This window comes from Crocodylus porosus, unplaced genomic scaffold (assembly GCF_001723895.1).
Source record: "Crocodylus porosus isolate Cpor-Errol unplaced genomic scaffold, CroPor_comp1, whole genome shotgun sequence".
Taxonomy (NCBI): domain Eukaryota; kingdom Metazoa; phylum Chordata; order Crocodylia; family Crocodylidae; genus Crocodylus; species Crocodylus porosus.
This window is the reverse complement of record NW_017728915.1, coordinates 27720462-27742444: the sequence shown is the minus strand read 5'-3', so window position 1 is coordinate 27742444 and position 21983 is coordinate 27720462. Positions and strand designations below refer to the sequence as shown.

The 21983-nt window shown below is 41.3% G+C and overlaps 1 protein-coding gene across 2 annotated transcripts in view; it reads right to left on the bottom strand.

Moving 5' to 3' along the window:
• CDH11 (cadherin 11) overlaps window positions 1-17306 on the bottom strand; it is a 55633-nt gene extending 38327 nt beyond the window's left edge. For both annotated transcript variants that reach the window (XM_019535901.1, XM_019535902.1), the window contains exon 1: window positions 17176-17306. The gene's annotated coding sequence lies outside the window, so the exon portion shown is untranslated. The remainder of the gene's footprint in view (window positions 1-17175) is intronic.
• Between the last annotated feature and the right edge of the window lie 4677 nt (window positions 17307-21983).

Genomic DNA, 21983 nt, shown 5'->3' with positions numbered 1-21983 from the left:
GGTGTCTGGAATATGTTTTTGCCACTACTAATGCAATCTTATTGGACTACTTACACCTACTCTGCTGGAGATAATTACTTCATCAACAAATGCAAAACATTTTCAAAGGACTAGAATCTATTTAAGTCCAGCAACCATGGTGGCTATTATTTAAAGAGGTTTACTTAACTAGATGGTAACACTTACAACGGTTGACAGAATAGTGAATTACTAAGAGCACATCTACACCCAAAGATCACATAGGTCTACATGTGATCACCAGCTATATTGTCATAGCGGTTGCTTCCTAGTTATAATGTGCCCGTACTGCCCCATGCTTTAGGAAGCGCTAAAACACAGCAACGTGTAGACATGCCCTAGGTGTCCCATTCATTTTCAGACACATTTGCAGGAGAGATAAGGGTGAGAACTAGAAGTCTAATCAAAGGGTCTGTTCTTTTTCAACTCTTTTTTTTTTTTTAAACTACTGAAACCCAGGCCAGGCGCAGACATTACACTTTTTCCAGTTTTGGCACTTGGAAATCGGTGTGTACCCATAACAAAACAGAAGTCTGAGGCACATAGGCTGCTTTAAAAATGGTATATCCAAGTCTAAGATAGATCTAGATAAAAGTAGTATCAGAGTTACTAGATCTAGGTTAGACCAGTGTATCAAACGCCAGTGCCAGGTGTGCTCACGAATCAAGGTATCCCAGGGGCCTGTGCAGTTTCCCCACTTGCAGGGAGCTATGCCTTGGCTACTCCAACCTAGCTGGAGTATTCCAAAGCTGCAGGCAGGAAAAAGACAGAGTGACGTGTGAGCTGCCGGGTGGAGGTGGTGCCAGCTGCACACCCCAAGTTCCTGGGCCACAGAGAATCCCTCCCCTGTCCTGAGCCCCAGGACCCTCTGCTGGAGCAGCTCCAGAAAAGGCTCACAGAATTTCTACCCTGCCCCCCAAAAAGCCAATGCCAAATTCCAAGCTTCTCTGCAGATGCTTCCCTGCACAGAAGGGGCTTCAGCCATGAATTTGGGACTGGGCCCGGGGAGGGATGGGGGGTGAAGTTAGGAATCCAGAGTTGCTCCAGCACATCCCCTCCCCTATCCTGAGCCCCAGTATCCTGGGCTGAAGCAGCTCTGGGAAGAGCTCACAGGATTTGCCCCTCCCCAGAGCCAGCCCCAAATTTCCAGCTGAAGCCACTTCTCTACTGACATGGGCTCTAGATATATATATATCTGCTCAGGTGCATGGTCCTGGGGCTTGGGACAAGTGAGGGACACACTGTGCCTTGCTGACCCAGCTGGGAATGCACTGTGTGCTGCTAGCACCACCGCCCCTAGCAGCTCATGAATCCCATTCTTCTCCTGCCTCTGTCCTGTCTGGGGTGGACCCCAACTCCCCCTACCTTGGACAAAGCCCAGAGACCTCTCACGCTGCTGAGCAAGAGTGAGCATGCCTCCTTCCACTGGCTACCTGCAGCTGTCAATTGCAGATGATAGGACAGCAGGGGGAAGGCATATGCCTGACAGCCAATCAGGGATTTGGCTGCCCTTCGCAATACCTGGCATGCAGGGAGGCATATAAGAGCACCCCAACCTTCTGGCTTCAGTCACTGAAAGCATTTGCCTGCCTCCCCCAACCAAAGACAAAATGTGAGTCCCATTCACTCCCGGTCAAATCTACACAGTTTAGAGAAACCAGCATAGATTGGACTGACTTTGCCCTGGGCTTTTTGAATCTCTGTACTGAGCCCCAAACTTTGACTTCAGCATTATTATTATTTTACATTGTGTTTGCATTAATGTGCCACATAGATTTTTCTCTCATGAAATGAAAGAGCACATCTAAATGCAGGACTAACAAAAAACAATTTACAGCAATCCTTTTCATTTATATCCCATGCAAAACAACAAAGGATAAATTCTGTATGAATAGTGTTTTATACAAACATGTTCAAAAAGAAATTAATTTCAGAATGAAGGAACAGATGAAGAACTATTTCAAAGGTTCAGGAAATGCAAAAACAAGGATTAGGAATTTCTGAGCTATAATCCTTACTTTGCCACTAACTTTCTGGATGGCCTTTTGCAAATCCCTTCACTTCTTTGTATTTCAGAAGAGAAATACTCAGAATTATTACCACATTAAAATTTGTTTCTTCTAACAGTTAATGAAGATCTCTAAGCATTACAAGTACGCAGTGTCTATGCAGGTGGTCAGCTCGACTTAAAGAGGTACAGAAACAAGCTGAAACGTCTGGGTAAAAGAAGACATTGCAGGTACATTTTATTACATTTAAAAGCTTATAAGCACCATGTGGGAATCATCTTGTTCAACAGACACCATGTAAGATCTTAAATATATAAAAGCTTTCCCAGATAGTGCATGTCTACTTGTAAGCAATCCAGTAAGTTTGAAGGATGAGTCTATTTTTTATTTAGTTCCTCTGTGTGAAGGTAAGCTTCTCCAGCAAAGGGCATAAATGCCACATACGAGTGAGTAACCATAACTCATTTTTCACAGATGTAAGATTATGTCTGAACATAAATGGCATGGTAGCCTTGATTCACCCAAATACCTTGCTTATCCAATGACAGGAGCTATGGGAAAGGAAGCTACCAAATGTGCCCAATGGCAAGCTAATGCAGAAAGGTCTACAAGCATACTTTTAAAATAAAGTAGCTATATTCCAACAAGCTAGCTGGATTAGTGACTATCATTTTGAAAACACCTGTATGTGTATTCATACAATGCTTTTAAATTTGCTTGTCTTGCTTCAAGCACACCTTGCTTAAACTGTGACACTGGGAACACTGTCACATTTCACTTCCCCAGTCCTTAAAGCTACCACACAATAGCAATATTTTCTCAGGCTGAGACATCCTAGGCTAAGACTGTCTGTTCTTCTGTGAAATAGACCAAAACTGAATCTTTGCAGTGTTCTTACCCCTTTAGGTGAGAACAATTGCCAAATTTGGTCCTGTATGCTGCTAAAATATGCACTTAGAACAGCCACTGAATCTTAGAGATAGGCAGATTAACCTGTCAACTACTGGCAGTGGTGACCTGAGCAGGGTGTGGGGCCTGGGGCTAATCAGCCCATGCGGGGCCCTGCCGCCACTTTGATCCCAGACCCGAAGAACCTGCTGTTGCCATCGGCAGTGGTGGCATCAGGGGGAGGGAGGGTTGTGAGAGGCTGGACGTGGAACTGCCGCTGCACCCAGCTCTGCACTACCGCTGCTCCGCCCGGCTCCACGGGGCCCCCCAAAGCACAGGGCCTGAGGCAGTCACCCTGATTCACACCCCACCCCAGGGACAGCCCTGACCACTGGGCCTGCCTATTTGCAATCAAAATCAGTATTTCATTTGAACAATATATTTTTTTTTAAATGCAGTATGTTTTTCATTGGATTTTAGTCTGAGTTCATTCTGTTTACTGAGTTCATTCTATTGACTATCCTCTAAAGGAAACATTATCATTTCCCACAGATTATTACTATTTGGCACCTATCACAGAAGAAAGGGGGGGGGAAGAAAACAAATTTAAAAAAAAAGAGTAAGAGTGATTAAAAATGTCATTTGAGTTTTAGGGTTGGAAGGGACCTCAGGAGATCAACGAGTCCAACCCCCTGCCCTGGGCAGGAAAGAGCACTGGGGTCAGATGACCCTAGCTAGGTACTTGTCCAGTCTCCTTTTAAAGACATCAAGGTTAGGGGAGAGCACCACCTCCCTTGGAAGCCCATCCTAGATTCTAGTAACCTCTACCATAAAGAAGTTCTTCCTGATGTCCAATCTAAATCTGCTCTCTGTCATTTTTTGACCGCTGTTTCTAGTTGCCCCAAGGGGCACCCTGGTAAACAGAGTACAGGAAACCCTCAATTTTCGCAGGTTTGGCATTCACGATTTCAAATATTTGTGAATGCCAAACCCACATTTTACATACACTTTAGACACATATAGGAGCTCCCCAGGGGCTCTCTGCTTGCTGCCGTCACATTCCCGGCAGAGCCGTGCCTCCCCCCCCCGCCGCCACTGGGGGCACTGCATTCATGAAAGCAGTGCCTTATTTGTGGATTTCACCATTTGCAGGGGATACAAGAACACATCCCCCGCGAATGGCGAGGGTAGCCTGCATCTCGTATCCCTTGCTGACCCCCCCCCAGTGAATTTGTAGATGGCCACAAGGTCACCTTATGATAAGCAATAGATTAACTTTTCATATGAAATACACTCTAAGTGTTCATCTTATTTTTATGAAAATATTCTTGTCAAAAAATGTTGCACAGATGAGACTTATTTCAATTCAACCACTTTCCAGTAGTAAAAATTTCCTCTTAGTGATAATATTAAATAAACTGCTCTTGGAACAATTATGCTTTTCTGGGAAAAGCACTTTTAGGGAGGAGAGCCGAGAGAGATTATGCCTCCAAATAAATCTCTCTAAATGTATATATGGACTTCTTAATATTTATTGGGAGAGAAAAAACACATAGAAAATGTTTTTTCCTGTTTTTTTTTTCTGTTTACCTGACACTAGAAACCTGAAATGATGATTGACAACACTAGAAACTTCTACAGAGAATACATTAAGGACATTAAGGAGCTTGGGAGTCAATGGGAAGCTCTTAACATCTTTTATGTCAACCACTGCACAGCTAGTCTAAAACAAAGATTCAAATTACCTAACATTTTAGAAATGAGTAACAGGTGGACAAAATGAATGAAGGCGAGTGAAAGCACAAAACTGATGGGCGAGCACACTGGGTATTCTTGCATTCTGCATTCAAGTGAGTCTACAGCTTGTTTGCTAGAGTTTGAGACTTTGGAGAGCCGGTTGGTGTATTTGTTAAGAAGATTCTGCTTTAGGTCATTAATCAGTTCAAGTACCTCTAACCTCTGTCAGTTTCATCATTTTAGAAAGAAAGTAGAGTGATGCTTTCACAGTTCATGGTCTGATCCACAAGTAATTTTCTGAATATGTAATTTTATGTTTTATGCATTCTTCCCACTTGCTTACAAGTCAGTCTGAAATTGCTAGTTGCAATGTGCTGAACGTACCATGAAATGAGTTTCTTTTTGTTTTGAGATCACTTTTAAAAACTGGTTATATCTTTGACTCATACCTCTCAAAACTGGCCATCTACTGTCAAGAACCTATGGCATCTCATAGACTAGCTGCTAGGATGCTTTTACCTATTATGTTGTCTTTACCTTAGCCATGAAAACCTTAGAACCTCAAGCAGTTCCACTGCGACTGATACTACACTAAATTTTGCTCTAATTACACAAGTTCTCTCTCAAAGAACCTGGTGTGTATCACAGGGAAACCAAATACATAATTCCAAAAGGTCCCTAGTACATGTTGTATAGTTGTAATACTGAACATATGTATTTTCCTTTTTGTTTCTCTTCTATAAACAGGTTTCAAAATACTTAAGGCAATCTGACTGTGAAGCAGTATTCAAACTATGACCCCTTACATTATTCTATAGAGAACTGGCGATAGGTTAAGCTTCTGGAACATCAACACCATCTTCCCCTATTGTGCGATTAAAGAAGTAGGGTTTCTTGCAAGGAGTAAAACAGAGACATTTGATACTGTACATCCTTTCCCCAATCTAACAGGTGCAATTCCTACCCCATCTAGGCAGCACAATGCCTGAGGAGAAGAAACTGGGTAGGTAACATGGAGTAGTTGCAGCATCTAGCTCATGTCTTGCTTGAATGCAAAGGCTTTCAGGCTCTGGCAAATATAACATGTAAGCTGTAATTAACCTGTTAATCACATCTTAAGTAGTAGCCCAGTCACATGTCGGAGCAGTTAACAGAGTAATAAAACAAGAAAAGGTATAACAAAGTTGTTATACAAAATATGTGTAATAGCTTTGTGGCCGATTCCCATTACACCTTAAATTAAACATGGGGCCATACTGTCAGAGTAGGCACTGCCTGAGAAACTTCTCAGGGAAGTTTGAGCAAGTTTACCCTCTCTTTTCTTTAGGAAGTGGTAAGGCAGATCTGCAGGCTAATCCAAATTTATACCTGTATATGTGACTCAGAATTATACCCAAGGAATAATACGTAATTTAATCAAGAAAGCACTTCATTCTGTGGGTTCTATGGGCAAGACTGCTATGTATACTACACCGCTCAATCTATTTTTTAGATTAATGTAATGAACACATATCTACAGATGCAGACAAATGTTGCTCACATATGCATACTTCATTTATAGATGGGTAGATCCAGATATAGAGTTCATCGTATAAAACAAATTGGCACAAATGAGTGGTAAGGTAACAATGAAGAGGGGAAAGCAATTGTTAATTGAATTCTTGGCCATTAAGTGGGTTTAATTAAATAGTGTAAAAATTAATTGCTTTTCCACAGTTAAGTTATGCAAACTTGTTAAAATTCCACAGCTCACAGGTATAGTAAGTAATTCTACATCATCAGGGCTAGGGAGAGACATTACAAATAAACTAACATAAGTGATCAGAAACTAGTTCAGATCTGTAAGGCTAAGGACAGACATTACACATAAACTGATTTAAGTGATCAGAAACTGGTTTAAACCTGCAACAGAACAGATGCTCAGTGCACATAAATGAGTTTGAAAATGGCTGAAACCGGTTTGAGATAAACCTGGCTGAATGTAGTGTCAGACTTAACTGATTTGGGTCAAACCAGTTTATGCAATGTCTGCTCCAGACCCCTTCCTGGTTTAAGTTAAATCAGAATCCTCTAGCATCCCAGTTACTTTGCATCTCTAGGTGAGGTTTTGCTCTCTGCTCCAACCCAGCTGGGCTGACCCCTCCTCCCTGTTCCCTAGCTGCAGCTCTAGCAAAACCTGCAGGTACAGGGCATCTGCCTGGCTTCCTCCTGCTCCCTCCCCTGCCCCCACCCAACTCCCTGCTGAAGCAGGGATTCCTGCCCCCTTCTGCCTTACACAGACACTTCTCAGCATTAGCTAGCATACTACATGTTGGCTACGGTCCATGCCATGGGAAATAAGGAAGACAGGACAGTGTTGCTTAGGGCTTTTTGGAGCTAATCAACAGGCAGTTGGTAATGTCCCTTCATTCCTTCTTTGGAACGAGTTGTTTAAAAAGAGCTTGAACTAATGAGAGATCCTTTCATTTTGCTGATTGGGTGATAAATTCCCCTTGCTGTGCAACTAACCTGCAAAGATTGAATCAATTCAGGATCAAGCTTTTTGAATGTCTGTCCCTAGCCTAACAGAACAGAAGTTCAGTGCACATAGACCTCTTTAAAATGGTTGAAACAGGTTTAAGATAATCTTGAATGGATGTAGTATCAGACTTAACTGATTTAGGTTAAATTGGTTTATTTAACTTCTATCCCAGCACCCCTCCAGACTCCAGATTAAAATGAATGACCCCCAGCATCCCAGGATGCTTTGCACCTCCTTCACAAACCCCCCTCCCCTGCAGGGTGGGCAGGCTAGGCTTGGTGCAAGCTATCTGCTCCAGATGAGCAGGGAAGTGTGCTCTAGCATCCCAGCATCTGGCCTGAGCCACTGAAGACATGTAGCTGCAATTCCAGAATCAAAGGTGAATGTCTGTTCACTTGGTTATTGGTTCAGTCTACCCAGCTTTAACTAACCTGAAAAAATTTAAGTGATTCAGCCTCAGGCTTTTTGGCTGTCTGTACTTAGCTCAGAGGAACAAAAGACATTACTGTCTACCATACACGAGTTCACATAGTTTAGAGAAAGCAGATTCTGATTTGGAAGGTAAGAAGGAAATGTGAAAAATAAGATTTTAACTTAACCAACAACTGGGCCAACAGACAGCTATATAGAAGACATTACACCTTTTTTTTAATACCATTTTCTATAGCTGTGGGGAAAGAAAATATGTAAAGATAAATTAATTGTTCTTTCCTCTATGTATAAGGTTCTCTATTGAAATATCCATAGTTCTGATTTTTCCTATAGTCATTAAATGAAAGGCTATGTTTGAACAAATACAATTTTCTGCAGAATTCTAACTCAAAAAACTCTATTGTGTGTTACACCAGGTATCCTGAATACACTACTATTGTATTGTTTTGTTTATGTTGCAAGAATGCAGCAAATCAGCAGTAACCGCTGGGTTATTGGCTTTGCTGTGATATAGCACAACAGAGTCTTTGTTAGGCTCTCTTTGGAGCCATTTGTACATTGTGGTTCATTGAAAGAAAGGCTGTTCCCTGGGATAACATTTTCTCTCCAATGTTTAGGTTGGGGAAAAGGGAATAGTATCTATGGACATTTAAATAAAAAGAAGAAAATATCTATATATTACACGCTGAACACTGAAATGAATAGAAAAATGTACAATGCACAAAATAAATTTAAAATATGGAATTCCCCCCCTCCTAGATAACTCAGTTTTAGTAACTGTTAAATGTTACTTGTAATTAGAGTAGGCAAAGGACTTTTCTTTACCTTCATACCTCCTCAACCAAAACAAAGTATAAACAGTGAATTTGTGAAAGTTGTCAATTGGACTAGCATGCTTATTGGACTGATGAAACTTTTCAAACTGTGTGTTCCTTTTTCCGTTAGTCCTATGCCCAGTGCTAACTCCCTAAGCACATTGATACAAGACTGGCAAAGCAGGCCATCCATCTCCACAAGGACCATTTCTCTTCAATACTGGAGAATGGGCTATACTATACAAATCTTTTTCTTCATATGTGGGAAGTTTCCAGCAAAATCAGCCAATACTCATTGGAGTCAGGCTGAGACCACTAGTTATCTGTCCCACAGAGACAGTACACACCACAGCAAGCTTATTTTTTGCATTTAACATCCTAAGCACATTGCACAATACCATATTTGACTTTTAAACACGTTATTAGGCTCCGTACTACATTTCCTGAGGCATAGGCAACTGGTTGGGGGTGCACAGGGGTGCACGTGCCTCCCCTGACGGGGCGGTGCCCCCCTAACAGCTGACACTGATATTGTTGGTAGGGCTGGTGCCCCACCTTACAGGGCCGCTGCTGTCGGCAGGTCCTGCCAGTGCCCCTCCAAATTCAGGAGGCACCAGTCACTCATGTCTTGAGCTCTCCCATAACCTTGTAGACGTCAATAAAAGACAGTTTGTTCACCTTTAGAAGCAGTCAGCATATCACTGAATCTCTAGTGTGTGAAATGTCTTTTGAAAATGTGTGCAAAACATGTTACTTGTATTACTTTTGCACTACGTTTTTGTGCACTTAAGAGATTCAGAAAATATGTTACATTGACTCTGTTGCACTTTTAGGCACAACATTAGGAGAGGGGTAACCCCAGGGAGTAGCTTCAAGGAACACCATCTCAGACAGCACTGAGCTTTTTCAATTCTTCCTTACTTCTTGTTTTGGACTAAGAAACAGTTATTTGATTCTGGCTCAATGCACCTACTAGACTGGCCAATAAATGGAGGGAAGACTTCAGCCACTCTCTGCTTTTGGCTCTGGACATCCATGGAGTTAATCCAATATACAATACAACCCTCATTGATATTTCCACACAGGGCTCGAATTATAGTGGAACTCAGGGGGGGCTGAGCCCCCCCCGTAAGAGTTGAGAGCTCCCCGGCTCACCCAATGCCTCAGGCGGCAGTGGTGGCTCCTTCCACCTGCCAACACCACAGACCCCTCCAAGTGTCAGAACGTCATTCAAACACTGTATATACATATACAAAGCCATGCACACACAAGTGTGTGTGTGTGTGTGTGTGTGTGTACGTACACACCTGAATATATGTTTTTTTGTTTTGCTTTCATTTTTTATGAAATATGCATTTCTTATCAGGTTAAAAGCTATAGATTAGTTGTCTGTAGAAATGTTACAAAATATTACATCTATGGACAGAGTATGTATCTCAAGTACAGCTTTCTCTTGTAAAGGACTAGAAGTATAGGTTTTGCCTAAAACCTTGAAACAAACCTTCATTTATGAGATAGGGGAAATCATTTTTATTCCACTACATGAATTCAGTGGGCTGCCACAGGCCAGTCATAATCTGTTATTGTTTCCCTGCAACCCTGTGCTATTAATTTTTCTTTTTAATGAACTGTCCAGTCTAGTTTAGCTATGGGAACTATGATGGAGCTGCAATATAAATGGTTTATGTCGTGCCTTTGTCAAAAACCTTTCCCCTACAGCACTAGAATATAATTGAAAAGCCGTTTCAAAATAAAATAACTGAATGGTTGCAAATGCAGGTTGTCAGGAATAAAGTGGGAAAATCCTATTTCAGAAATGCACTGTATTAGATCTAACCAATCCCAATTTGTGTGACTTTATTAGCATTCTTTATACAAATTAATAAAACCACATAAATCACAAAGTTGGTAAGGTCTATTACTATGCATTTCAGAAAGACTCCTGAATGTAAAAAGGTTGTTCTTTAGCAATGAGAAAAGCAGCAATAATTGGTCCCGGTAAATGTCTCAAGTGAATTAAATATGCAATATGTAGGGGTATTTTTTATAATATGCAGCACAGCACCTTGACTGAGGAACTAAATAAGCTTCTGGGTACAATTCAAGATATTGTTTATTGTCTACAAAACCCTGAAAGGTCTACCACCTGCAATCTCTTTCTATGCCCTATCTCAGAGGTTGCACTTTGATGGGGCATATTTCTGCAGTGAATCTCCAGGGAATTAATGTTTGAGGCCTGATTAATTTCAATGGGAATTAAAGGCTAAATACTTTTGAGGACCTGATCCATATGCGTTCTTAATTATGAGAATGGACTAATCTGTGTTTTAGAAATTATTTTTTCTAGTAGTGTCATAGACTACGTAAATTGAACATTTAAGATACAAGAGAAGCATCATAATTTTCATTCTTGATCATACTTTCGACTTCATGTATGGCTTTGACCAGCATTTGTTATGTCATTCAGGGTAATTTTAATATATTATCATGTATGGTTTTATCAATATATAATGGCATAACTGATTTCCCGAATCTGTTCATTGCGGCTTGAAAGAGGTGAGTGAGGATTGACAACATGCAGAAACATTAGTTTACCAATTTAAAGTTCTAGCTAGCTTTCCCCAATAATCTAAAGCATGCAGAGCATCATGGGAGTCCCACAAGTCAATATTGTGAGTGATGTTGTCTGGCCAACAATCCAGCAAAGTATTACGTGAGAGTAAAGCAGCCCAATTACATCTCCCAGGAGGCATCATGGTAACTTAGGCAGTTGTTGAGATAATCTTTGCTCACTGACCTGACCAGGAACAAAATATTTCATCAACCTGACCCAACCGAAGAGCAAATATAATGATTTTGGCAAAACTGGCATTTTCCCCTGAAAACTATAATATGAAAAAGATGTATTTTCTAATGAAAGAACATTCACAAAAAATCCCAGTTAACTATATGAAGAAGCAACACGTTTTTATGAAAGATGATAATGTGGAAACAGATTCTTTCTTTTTATTGTGTTTTGTGTACCTTGGCTATATGTAGCAAAATTATAGTAATGCTTTGAAGAGAAGATGTGTCCTGTATCTACTTTAACTATCTTTCCAAAGATGGGATTTTTTTTTTTGCTCAAGCAACTTCCGAGGTATTTCCACAAGGCAGAGTCTGCATATGCTATTTCAGCTTGTCAAACTGACTATATTATGAATGAAAAGGACCTGGGGGTAATAATAGACCACAGTATGAATATGAGCCAGCAGTGCAATGCTGTAGCCAGAAGGGCAAATAATACTCTGGCATGCATCAATCGATGCATCTCCAGCAAAACCAAGGAGGTGATTCTTCCACCCTACTCAGCACTGGTGAGACCACAGCTGGAGTACTGTGTCCAGTTCTGGGCACCACACTTTAACAAGGACATGGACAAGCTTGAGAGAGTCCAAAGAAGAACCACCCATGTGATCTGAGTCTTACATAGCAAGCCATCTGAAGAAAGGCTGAGGGATCTGGGACTCTTCAGCCTGAAGAAAAGAAGGATAAGAGGGGACCTGGTAGCAGCTGACCACTACACTAGGGGAGGACATCAAGGGCTCAGTGAGGTTCACCAGGGCACTCCTGGAAAACCAGGAGTAATAGCCACAAATTCCTGGAAGATCAATTCAGGCTCAACATTAGGAAAAACTTCTTCACAGTCAGGGGAATAAACTTGCTCCAGAGGGGGTGCCTATCCTGGAAAACTCCCTCCAGGGGTAATTACCTACCCTGGAAATCTTCAAGAGGAGACTGGAACGTCACCTTGCTGGGGTCACCTGACCTCCAGTTATCTTTCCTGCTTGGTGCAGGAGGTTGGACCTGATGATCTTCCAAGGTCCTTTCTGGCCTTACAATCTATGAATCTATTATAAACCAATCTGGCTCTCCAAACTTACTCCAGGAAAGCACTCATACATATGATGAATATTGAGTATTTTACTGAAGCCAAAGGGACTACTCAATAGCTAATTACCTATGATTCAGTGTTTAATTGAATCCAAACCTTAATAGCCAACCAAAACTTATGTAGTCACCTACTTCTTCCTAAATACCAAGTGTTTAATCGTGTAATTAAGAATTTTCTTCATATACTGAACAACAACATACAAAAAAAGCTCTAAGGTTAGGGACAGAAGTTACACATAAATTGAATTAAGTCATCAGAAACTGGTTTTAACCTGTAACAGAACAGAAGTTCCGTGCACATAAACCAGTTTCAAAATGGCTGAAACTGGTTTAAGATGAACCTGGTTGAATGCAGTATTAGACTTAACTGATTCGGGTCAAACCAGTTTATGAAACTTCTGTCCCATACCCCTTCCTGGCTCAAGTTAAATCAGAGATCCCCAGCATTTTGTAGCCCTGGGTTGGGCTGCACTGCTTGCTCCAGTAGAGAAGGGTTGTGAGGTGGTGAGGCAGGGACTTCCCTCTCCCCAGGCAAACCCCAGCTGTGGTTTAGGGCCAGGGATGGGGGTTAAACTTCCCTTCCCGTGAATACAGAGCTGCCCTGCCCTGCTCTGCTAAGAACTTACTGCTGGCTGCGGCTGTGGACTACAAATCGCAGAGGTACCTGGAAGCAGGAAGAGATGAGCAACCTAGCAGAGTCCTTCTGCTGTGATTCTGGATTGCAAATCCCAGAGAGCTTGGGGGCAGCAGAAAGAGGAAGCAAACACACATCCTATGCAGGCTATATGCCAGAGAGGTGTGGTTTAGCACCCCCTGGTTTCTGGCCTGAGCCATGCAGGTGTGTGGCTGCATTCCCTGAATCAGAAGTGGATGTCTGTCTACTTGTTTCTCAGTTTAATCTCAGCAGCTTAGACTAACATTCAAAGACTGAATTGATGCAGCCCTGGGCATTTTAACTGTCTGTACTTAACCTAACGGTCAGTAATCCTTTATGTCCAACTACAGGATGGCCATATAAGCACTGGTATGCATTTCCTCATACGTTACATAAGGGTCTGCCACAATACTTATTTTCTCCGAAGATCCGAGTACAGAACATTAAATTGAATTCCCATAACTTGTTAGTGTAAGGTCACCTTGTATATACTGTGCACAGTAACTAAACCAACTGCTTAAAATTCATAAGTACAAGTCTTAAAAAGCAAGTAAATACTGAAGTAGGAAAGGAAACATGATATATGTAACATGACGTATGTTTGTGTGCAACATAATAAAGCAAGCTGTGGGAGGCCTACTGCATTTTGGAGATACAGCCAGATCACATTCAAATTTGCTAAAACTGCTATAGGAGATGAGCATTTTAAATATATGAAGCCTGATCATTTTTCCTTATACGATTGGTACAAAAGCAAATATATGAAACTGCCTTCTTTCAGTCTAAAAACATTTTTTTTTTTTTGAAAGAAAGAAGAAAAGGAAGAAACTGTTGCTAACAACATGTAAAAATAATTCGGAAACTGTATAACTCAGATACCCAAATCCAGTGAGATCAGTGGCCATCTTTATTTTAAGCCTCTAGAAGATGTATAAATAAAGGTGTGGTGGGATCTGATGCAGGATCCCCATAATCCTTCCTACCATGCCACAGGTTCATGGGAGGAGGTATGGCCGTGGGATCCAGCATCACATCTCATTGCCGGTGCAGGAGAAGCCAGGGATCATGATCCTGGGTTCCCCCTGCACCGACAAATAGCAAGCTCCCACATTGTACATCCCTGTGGCTGGGAGCTCCAGCCTGGCCACAAATTCAATTAATGGTGTGCTAGGAACCAGTCACAAAGTGATTACACATTTTTTGCATAATAACAACTTGTGGCTTATTCCTTGTTTTATCATGCCATTAACTGCTTTAACATGTAAATAGGTTACAACATAAGTTGTGGTTAATTGGTGGTCTAAGATTAACATGTACTAGGGGCTTTAGATCCTGTTCCTATAGGCTCTGACTTCAGGAGACTATCCAGGTCTGTAGCCAAGTCAGAGCTTTGGAGCTTCCTCATTTCTGTACATGTGGCACTTTGCAGCATAGGCAAGGAAGTGAAGGCCCAGACAGAGTGTCCTAGCCTGTGTTATGTGAACAAGCTCACTAGAGGCATTCTGTCGACACTCTGCTCCTTTGTTTCAGTAACAATAGTTGGACATAAATATTTTACCTTGGTTACCGTTTGATTATTTAGATACTGAAACACATTTGCATCCCCGAATAGACACAGCGGGAGTGAAATCATTTAAGAAAAAAAAACTGCTTCAAAATGAAATGGAGAATTTCAAGAGCCATATGGATATTCAGGTTTACATGACAATCAACAAGGCAATGCTTGTTCATTCTTCTTTACAGGGAGGCAATTCAAATCCCAAACAAAGTCGATATCCTGAAATCACTCTGCAGGGAGTCTTCTTTTAGAAAGGGTTGCATCCTTGAGAACTTCCCTAACTCTGAAATGTAAAAGAGCCCAAGGCAGTTAACAGGGGTGTTTGCAAAATAAGATACTGATTAACTCAAGTCAAATATGGACAAACATACATTTTAGCCACTTTAAAAGGGAGGGCCAGTCATTCCTTGGAAACAAGAATCCGCTGTTACTCTGTAACTTCTATCTGCTGGATACCTGGGTCCTATGAATTAACTCAGAGATGTCAAACCCACCTGAGACCCCAGGCTGGAATCAGACCATCGGGCTCCCAGTCTGGAATGTGGATTCAGCTGCCATGGCCATCGCAGTGGCAGTGGGTCTAGAGATGGTGGTGGTGGATGTGGGAGAGGGGCTATGAATGCATAGCAATGCTCGAGGAGTGGCAGCAACAAGCAAACTTGCCATTGGTGGCCATGGCCAGCAGAGCCTCCACGGCAGGCCATAGCTCTAGGCAGGCCAGATAGAGAAGTTCCATAATCCATATTATTGGCATTGCAGAGTTAGCTAAATCACTCTGACTTTGAACTGAATGAAACATGACTACACAGGTATCATGGCAGAATCATGCAGATGTAACAGTTGCATTGTAACAGCTTATATTTGTTTTCTTTGGTAACACAATTGTCACATCTGTCTATAGATTTAGGCTTCAAATAATTTTAATTTCTTTTTACTTTTTTCAAGTGCAAGTGGTGGGTCTTTTATTTTTCCTCCAAGTCTGTTATTAAAAGAAAATCCACTTTGGAGTGCAGCTCTGAGCCAATAATAAATCAGAAGAGAAGTAGGCCTGAGGAAACCAGAATACGAAGGGGTGCCCCAATAGACAAGCTAAACCAGAACTGATTAATTCTATTTAGAGGCTTGATAACTGAAGTTCAGGTATTCACATGCACATGGAAGGCCTAATCCTACTTTGACTGAAATTGATTTCCAAATCCTACTGATTACATATTCCAGGGTCTGCCCAGAACCATTCATTTAGAGCAAGTTTTTGTTTTTCCTTTTTAGTGCAGATTTTTGTGCTATACACATGTGAACTGCAGTTGCTTGAAGTCATATCCTGCACCCTTTACTCAAGCTAAAGCTCTTTATCTTCATTCTTGGAAAATCAGAAGAAGGAAAAAACACAGGTAGCAAAATTTAGCTCTTGAATTTTGGTAAGGAAGAAGCCTTGTGAGAGACATAAAAATACACAGAACACCTTCTTCCTAGTTTAAAAGAAGGTGCACATAGATTTCTTCAAGAAATAAAATGAGGTGCTGTCAGTAAAGCTACTGAATCCATTCTGTTGCAGCACAACACTAATTGTTGCAGTCTACCTTAACAACTGAGTGAATCTTAGATAGACACATCCTATGTAGCTGTTCACAGGGATGTTGTAGTGTACTGCCTATTTGGCTGCCAGAAATAAGGTTATCATCATTCAAGGACATTTCCACAGAAATGAAGCATCTGTCAAGCAGGACTTCAGTGCTCCAAATGTAAGAAGCTGAGAATGAGTCAGCTAGACACTGGGCTTATATATTCTAGCCTTATATATTTTATTTAAAGCAATTCAAAAGCTTCTTTACATCTAATGTTGTTAAAAGTGACTTTATATACAGATTGCAGGTTTGTGCTTTCATTTTAGAAAACTATGGACAATTCTGTATGCAAGAAGTCTCACCTCAGGGGAACTACTCATACCAGTAATAAGACATCAGAAAATCAAAGACTGTGAGAGGTTAAAGACTGACGGCAGAAGCACTAAGCAGCAGAACCAAACCATTTTTAAAGTCTGTAAGATTTTCCTGGCTCCATATTGTCAGTAGTGTCTTTCTCCTAAGCCCAACAGTCAACATCAAAATCTCATGTAACACAAACATAAATGACTGTTTTAAGATTAATGACATGCAGAAGGTAAAAAACAGAGAGCTAATGAATGCCTTGTCCATGTAGACTTGAAATTAAAATATTACAGAGCATCACATGTGACTGATATGATTATCGGCCCTTGTTTTAGAGAATTCTTTACTGTCACTCCAGCACCCTCAGTGTTATGTGTCTTTTTGCAAGTTTGCAAAAGATGCTGTGAACTTTTAAGCATAAAATGAAATGTGTGCAATTTGAAGATTGCAACTTGTTAAGGAGAGCTTTATGGGACCATCTCAACAAGACAGTCAACATCTTAGGACATACTTTGCCTGAGCAACATTTAATGCCAGTGGACACATACTATGAAGAAAATTAATAGGTAAAAGAACAGGTTACTAGTTACTGAAATTTGGAAGCTTTTGTAGCAACAAAGTGCCACCTGCTCATACCTAAATTATCAAGTTTAAGTTCATAGAATCAGATTTCTTACTTACCTTCATCCATTGGTAACTTGCTGCCAATTTATATAACATATTCCACCCATTGGAATGGCTACTTAATGAGTCTGTGATGACAGTGCAGATGTATGTTTTGTGCTGCCACTTATCCAATAGCTCAGCTCTTGCTGCAAAGAATGAAAAAGCTCATTTGAAATCACAGGCAACATTGCAGCCACAATAAAACAAAAGACCCCTCCGCCATCCCCAAAACACCCTAATTTTTAAGCCACCCATACAGCTCAATGATATTTGGAGACTGGTAGATATTTTATATATGGATGGGTAGGTGGGTGGGGGGGGTTGTATACACACACATACATACATATACACACATACCCACACACATACACTAGTGACAGAATTAACCAGAAATGTTATCCACACAGGCCTTTATTGGAAAAATGTTCCCATAATTAAAAGTTCTGGAGGTCATATCAATATCCTCTCGTATCTTTCTCTCTACCTCCTGGACAAATAGGATCTATCAGGAAAAAATGTGCTCTGGAAACATTATTCAATGCAACAGACACTGTAGTAAAAAAAAAAAAAGTAACAGTACAGTTGCAGTTCAAGTATCGTCAGCCAATAGGAAGATGCTTCCAGCATTTCTAAGTGCTTTAAGGCATATTAGAAAATCAGTTACTTCAGTATTGAGTCTAAGAAAAGGTATTAAATGAGAACTGCCTGTATATTAGTGAATATATATTTCTATAGTAAGCTGTACTGGGGAATTGGAAAATAAGCAACAGCTGCCTTTGCTGACTGGCAGGTAAATGGAGTACACCTATAATTGGCAAGGCAATGCCATGGTCCTGGCAGCTTCCTTTGGAAGACAAGAGAATTAACTGTATTTACATTATCTGATTTGCTCAAATACCCTAGAGCTAAATATGGCTTTCCTGATGCTTCTATATAGCTTAGATGGAAGTGCAGCCTACTAGCAAGAACAATTATTTTCTGACATTTTCATTTGCACTTTCCTTTCCATACAAATATAAACAGTAGGTGCAGGAGAAGGAAATTAAACTTCAAGTACTCTTATTCCTACTTAAAAACTAAGCAGCAGGAAAACATAATAAAACAAAAATGGAGTAATACACTCATTTTACAGAGCTAAACAATTCTAAACATGCTATAGCAACAGATTAACCCCTGGGAAAGGTGCTATGGCTTCATAGTAACCGAATAGCTGAGGGATTACACAAAGTTCACTCTTCATTTCTTATATAAGCAGATGTGTCCAAGCTATAGGTGCCAGCCTACTCCTAAAGATAGCTACAATATGAAGTATTTTCCTAACATTTCTTCCAGGTTGTGGAGAGTTAGAATGTTTCTCCCAAGCTCCATAGGTATGACCTATTTGTATGATGTCTTTCTCTAAACTCAGATATTGTATCCATTCAGTTTCACAGCCAATGTACAATTGGCCTGGCTATGGCTTCATTAATACGATTAAAGGATGGGCATTCTTTCACAGATTAAACACATGTTCTTAATCTCACAAGTGCAAAAATGTCAAAGCTAACCAAGATGACACATAGAATGGGTATATACAGCCTCAATGGAGAGCCATTTGACCTCTCTTAGAAATATCACAGAAATGGTAGATGCCTGGAAGACACCTTCAGGGACTGAGTCCAGACCAGCATAGCCATGTGGTATGTGGTGCCACAGACCTGTCTGTGATGCCACACACCACGCATTCAGGCACTCCCTATGCTGCTACCTTGAAGCATGGGGATGGCGGGGTGGGGTTGATGCTGGAGATTCTGGGGTCAAAAAAACCCTGTGTAAAAAAAAAGCAGGGTGGCACACATGGCTGCAGTGTGCACCAACCAGAAACAAAGCCTGGCCTGCCGGAGCTCCGCTTAGGATGCTAGCACAGCTCCCAGCTGCAGGAGTCTCACAGCTGCAGATTCCCCAGCCCCCAAGATCCCAGTTAAGGCTGCTGTGGCCAGCACAGTTGCTGGCCCTAGCCTCCCCTACCCCACATGTGGCTTAGGCATTCCCCAGGGACAAGTAACAGTGGCACAAGATGTGCCGCCACTCCTAGTTCATGGCAAACCAAATATCCGCACTTGTCCGGACATGGCCAGTAAGGTCTGAATGATCACTTTTGATCCAGATAAAACACAGACTCTACGGGTACTTACAGGCAATATATTTAGATTGACCTAGCCACAGTTAGGTCAATCTAAATATCCAATTGTGTAGGTATTCAGAGAATTTAAACAGCCCAAAACATGGCACCTGATCAAAATTAATTCACCTCAGGAGGTGCATGAGCCTAGATCGAGAAAGAGTTAAACCAGTCTAGGAAAGAGCCAACCCAATTTTTCTAATGCTTGCATGTATTTGCAGCTCAACCACAGGACTGAGAAAGTCTAGCCTCTTCAGCTGACCCCCTACCCTTACTGGGCTATATTTAATCCCCAGGCCATGACTGGGCAACCATATCCATGGACTCAATTCCCTGCTCCCCCCATCCTCCCCCCACACCTGCCAAGACCTGTTAGTCTCTCCCCCATGCTGAGTTACATGGCTCCCAGCAGTAGAAAATGCCTGTACACACTGCTCCTGGTCTATGTTTAAGTGGCTTAAAGTAAGCTGTATGAACAGAGACTGGGTGCAGTCCGTGTGTATTTGGAATAATTCTTCGTATGCTAAAAACCATCCACTTAAAAAAAATTAACTGTTTGATTACCTAAGAGAATATATTGGTATAAAAAAACATAGTTGTTGGATCCCTGCAGATTTTGATCACATAAATTCTTTCACTTAGGGAAGTTCATGAATGCTTACTGATTCTCATTTGAAAGTAAAACATCATTTTGTTCTAAAATTGCATTGCCCATCTATTACTATTACCGTATATGGGCATGCATGCCTGTACTATGTGTGTGTGTAAACTAGCTATATCAGCAGCTGCACTCATATACTTAGTTTATGTATATTTATAAAAGAAGTCCTCTTGTATTTTCATTTTATGTTCTTAAATACAATATATGTCCTTATATAAATATTTTAAGTATAAAATTCTAAAACTAGTTTTTCAGTCTTTCAGAAAATATTACATACCTCTTTCTGCACTGACTACATTAAAAATATTAAAGTCTAATGAAAGCAGTTTACCATTAGTAGGCATCAGACTAATGCTAAAATAAGGCTCAATCCTGTATAAATATCCAGGAGGAGTTTCCTTACATCATGCAGAACTCCACAAGCATATAGGTGTTAAACTACACAGATTCCCTTAGCAACAGTAGGCCCCTAATTAAGAACGTGCATATGTAATTAGAGAGAACTGCCACATTACACAGAATGAAAACAGTATGATTGTTACTCCAAATTACCCAATGACCACTACTAAAAGCTAATCAAAGAGAGATGCATCTTATGTTCCTAGAGCTAATGCTATGCAGGTGACACAATAATTACTAAGTACTTCAGCATGAAATAATTACAGTGGGACGATTGCTGTCCTCAGTTATACTTGTTCAAGCTGGGTGAAATCAGTGGGAATGCACAGGAATAACGAAGGAAACAGTTTAACCATGTAACCCCTGATAAACTGGTTTACTCAAAGAAAAATCTAGGTCTGTATTTCTACTAAAATAATAAAATTGTGTACATTTTCAGAAGTCTGCTATTTTTGCTTACATGACAAATTATTTTCTTTACAGATGTCTAAACATTTCCTAGATATTTAAATAATAAATATGTGATACAACTGTGGGCCAGCTGTAGGTTCTGGTCTCTTAAGATTTTCTTTCTTGTAATGCATTTACTATATATCTTGTACAGATATACATTTCTCATATGAAATATTTATAATTAACACATTACCTCAGATCCTGAGTTTTAACCTAGACCTACACAACTCAGGAAAGGCTTCCTTGGATGGTCTTTATGCCTAGGTACAGACATGATACCTACTGCATGCAGAAAGCACTCTATAGCTGTAACAGAACAGACATTCATAGAGCTCATAGAGCATTTTAAAAATGGTGGATCCCACTCTAAGTTAACCCTCGATGGATGTGCTACCAGACTAAAGTGCTTTAGGTTAGAGTGGTTTTTTGAAAGTCTGTGCTATCTCCCATTAGGTGTTAAACTAGCACTTGCTAACATCCCAGGGGCCTCTTACAGGGCAGCAGGCTCGCCTCAGGCAGAACTTGTCTACTCTGCCTGAGCACCAGGCTAGCCCTGCCCCCTCAGCTGTCACTGACCTGAGTCAGTGACAGCCTCTGAGTCTATTCCCATGTCCACCCTCCAGCCAGCTGTGAGCTGCGGCCTGGCAGGGGCAGGGAGTAGAGAAGGTGGATTTCTGTCTGACCAGCCACCCCAGCCCTATGATGTGCTGCAGCCAGGCCAGGGGGCTTTTTTCCTCCAGCTGCAGCCAGGAACTGCAGTGCAGTGCCACCTTTCACCAAGCAAGGAACTGTGGCAGGGCAGGTGGTAAAAAAGGAGTCCCACTGCCAGATGCGCTACCCCAGCTTCCCAACCTGGGTCTTGATGAGTGCTGGGCTGGGCCAAATTCCTGCCCCGCAAATCGGGGGGGAGGGGTCTTTTTCCACCCCTCCCCTGTCAGAGTTCCTGGTGTAGCAAAAAGCAGCATAGCCTCACACTACCACTCCAGCTGACTTTCTGTGTGGAGCGGGGTTATGAGCAGGGGGGGGACATCTCTGTGTGTGTGTGTGTGTGTGTGTGCACGCACACGCATGAGCATGTGTGTGGGTCTTCACCCTGGCCCCACTGGGTCCATGGCACAGTGGAGCAAGGAGTAGAGGTGTCATTGCTGG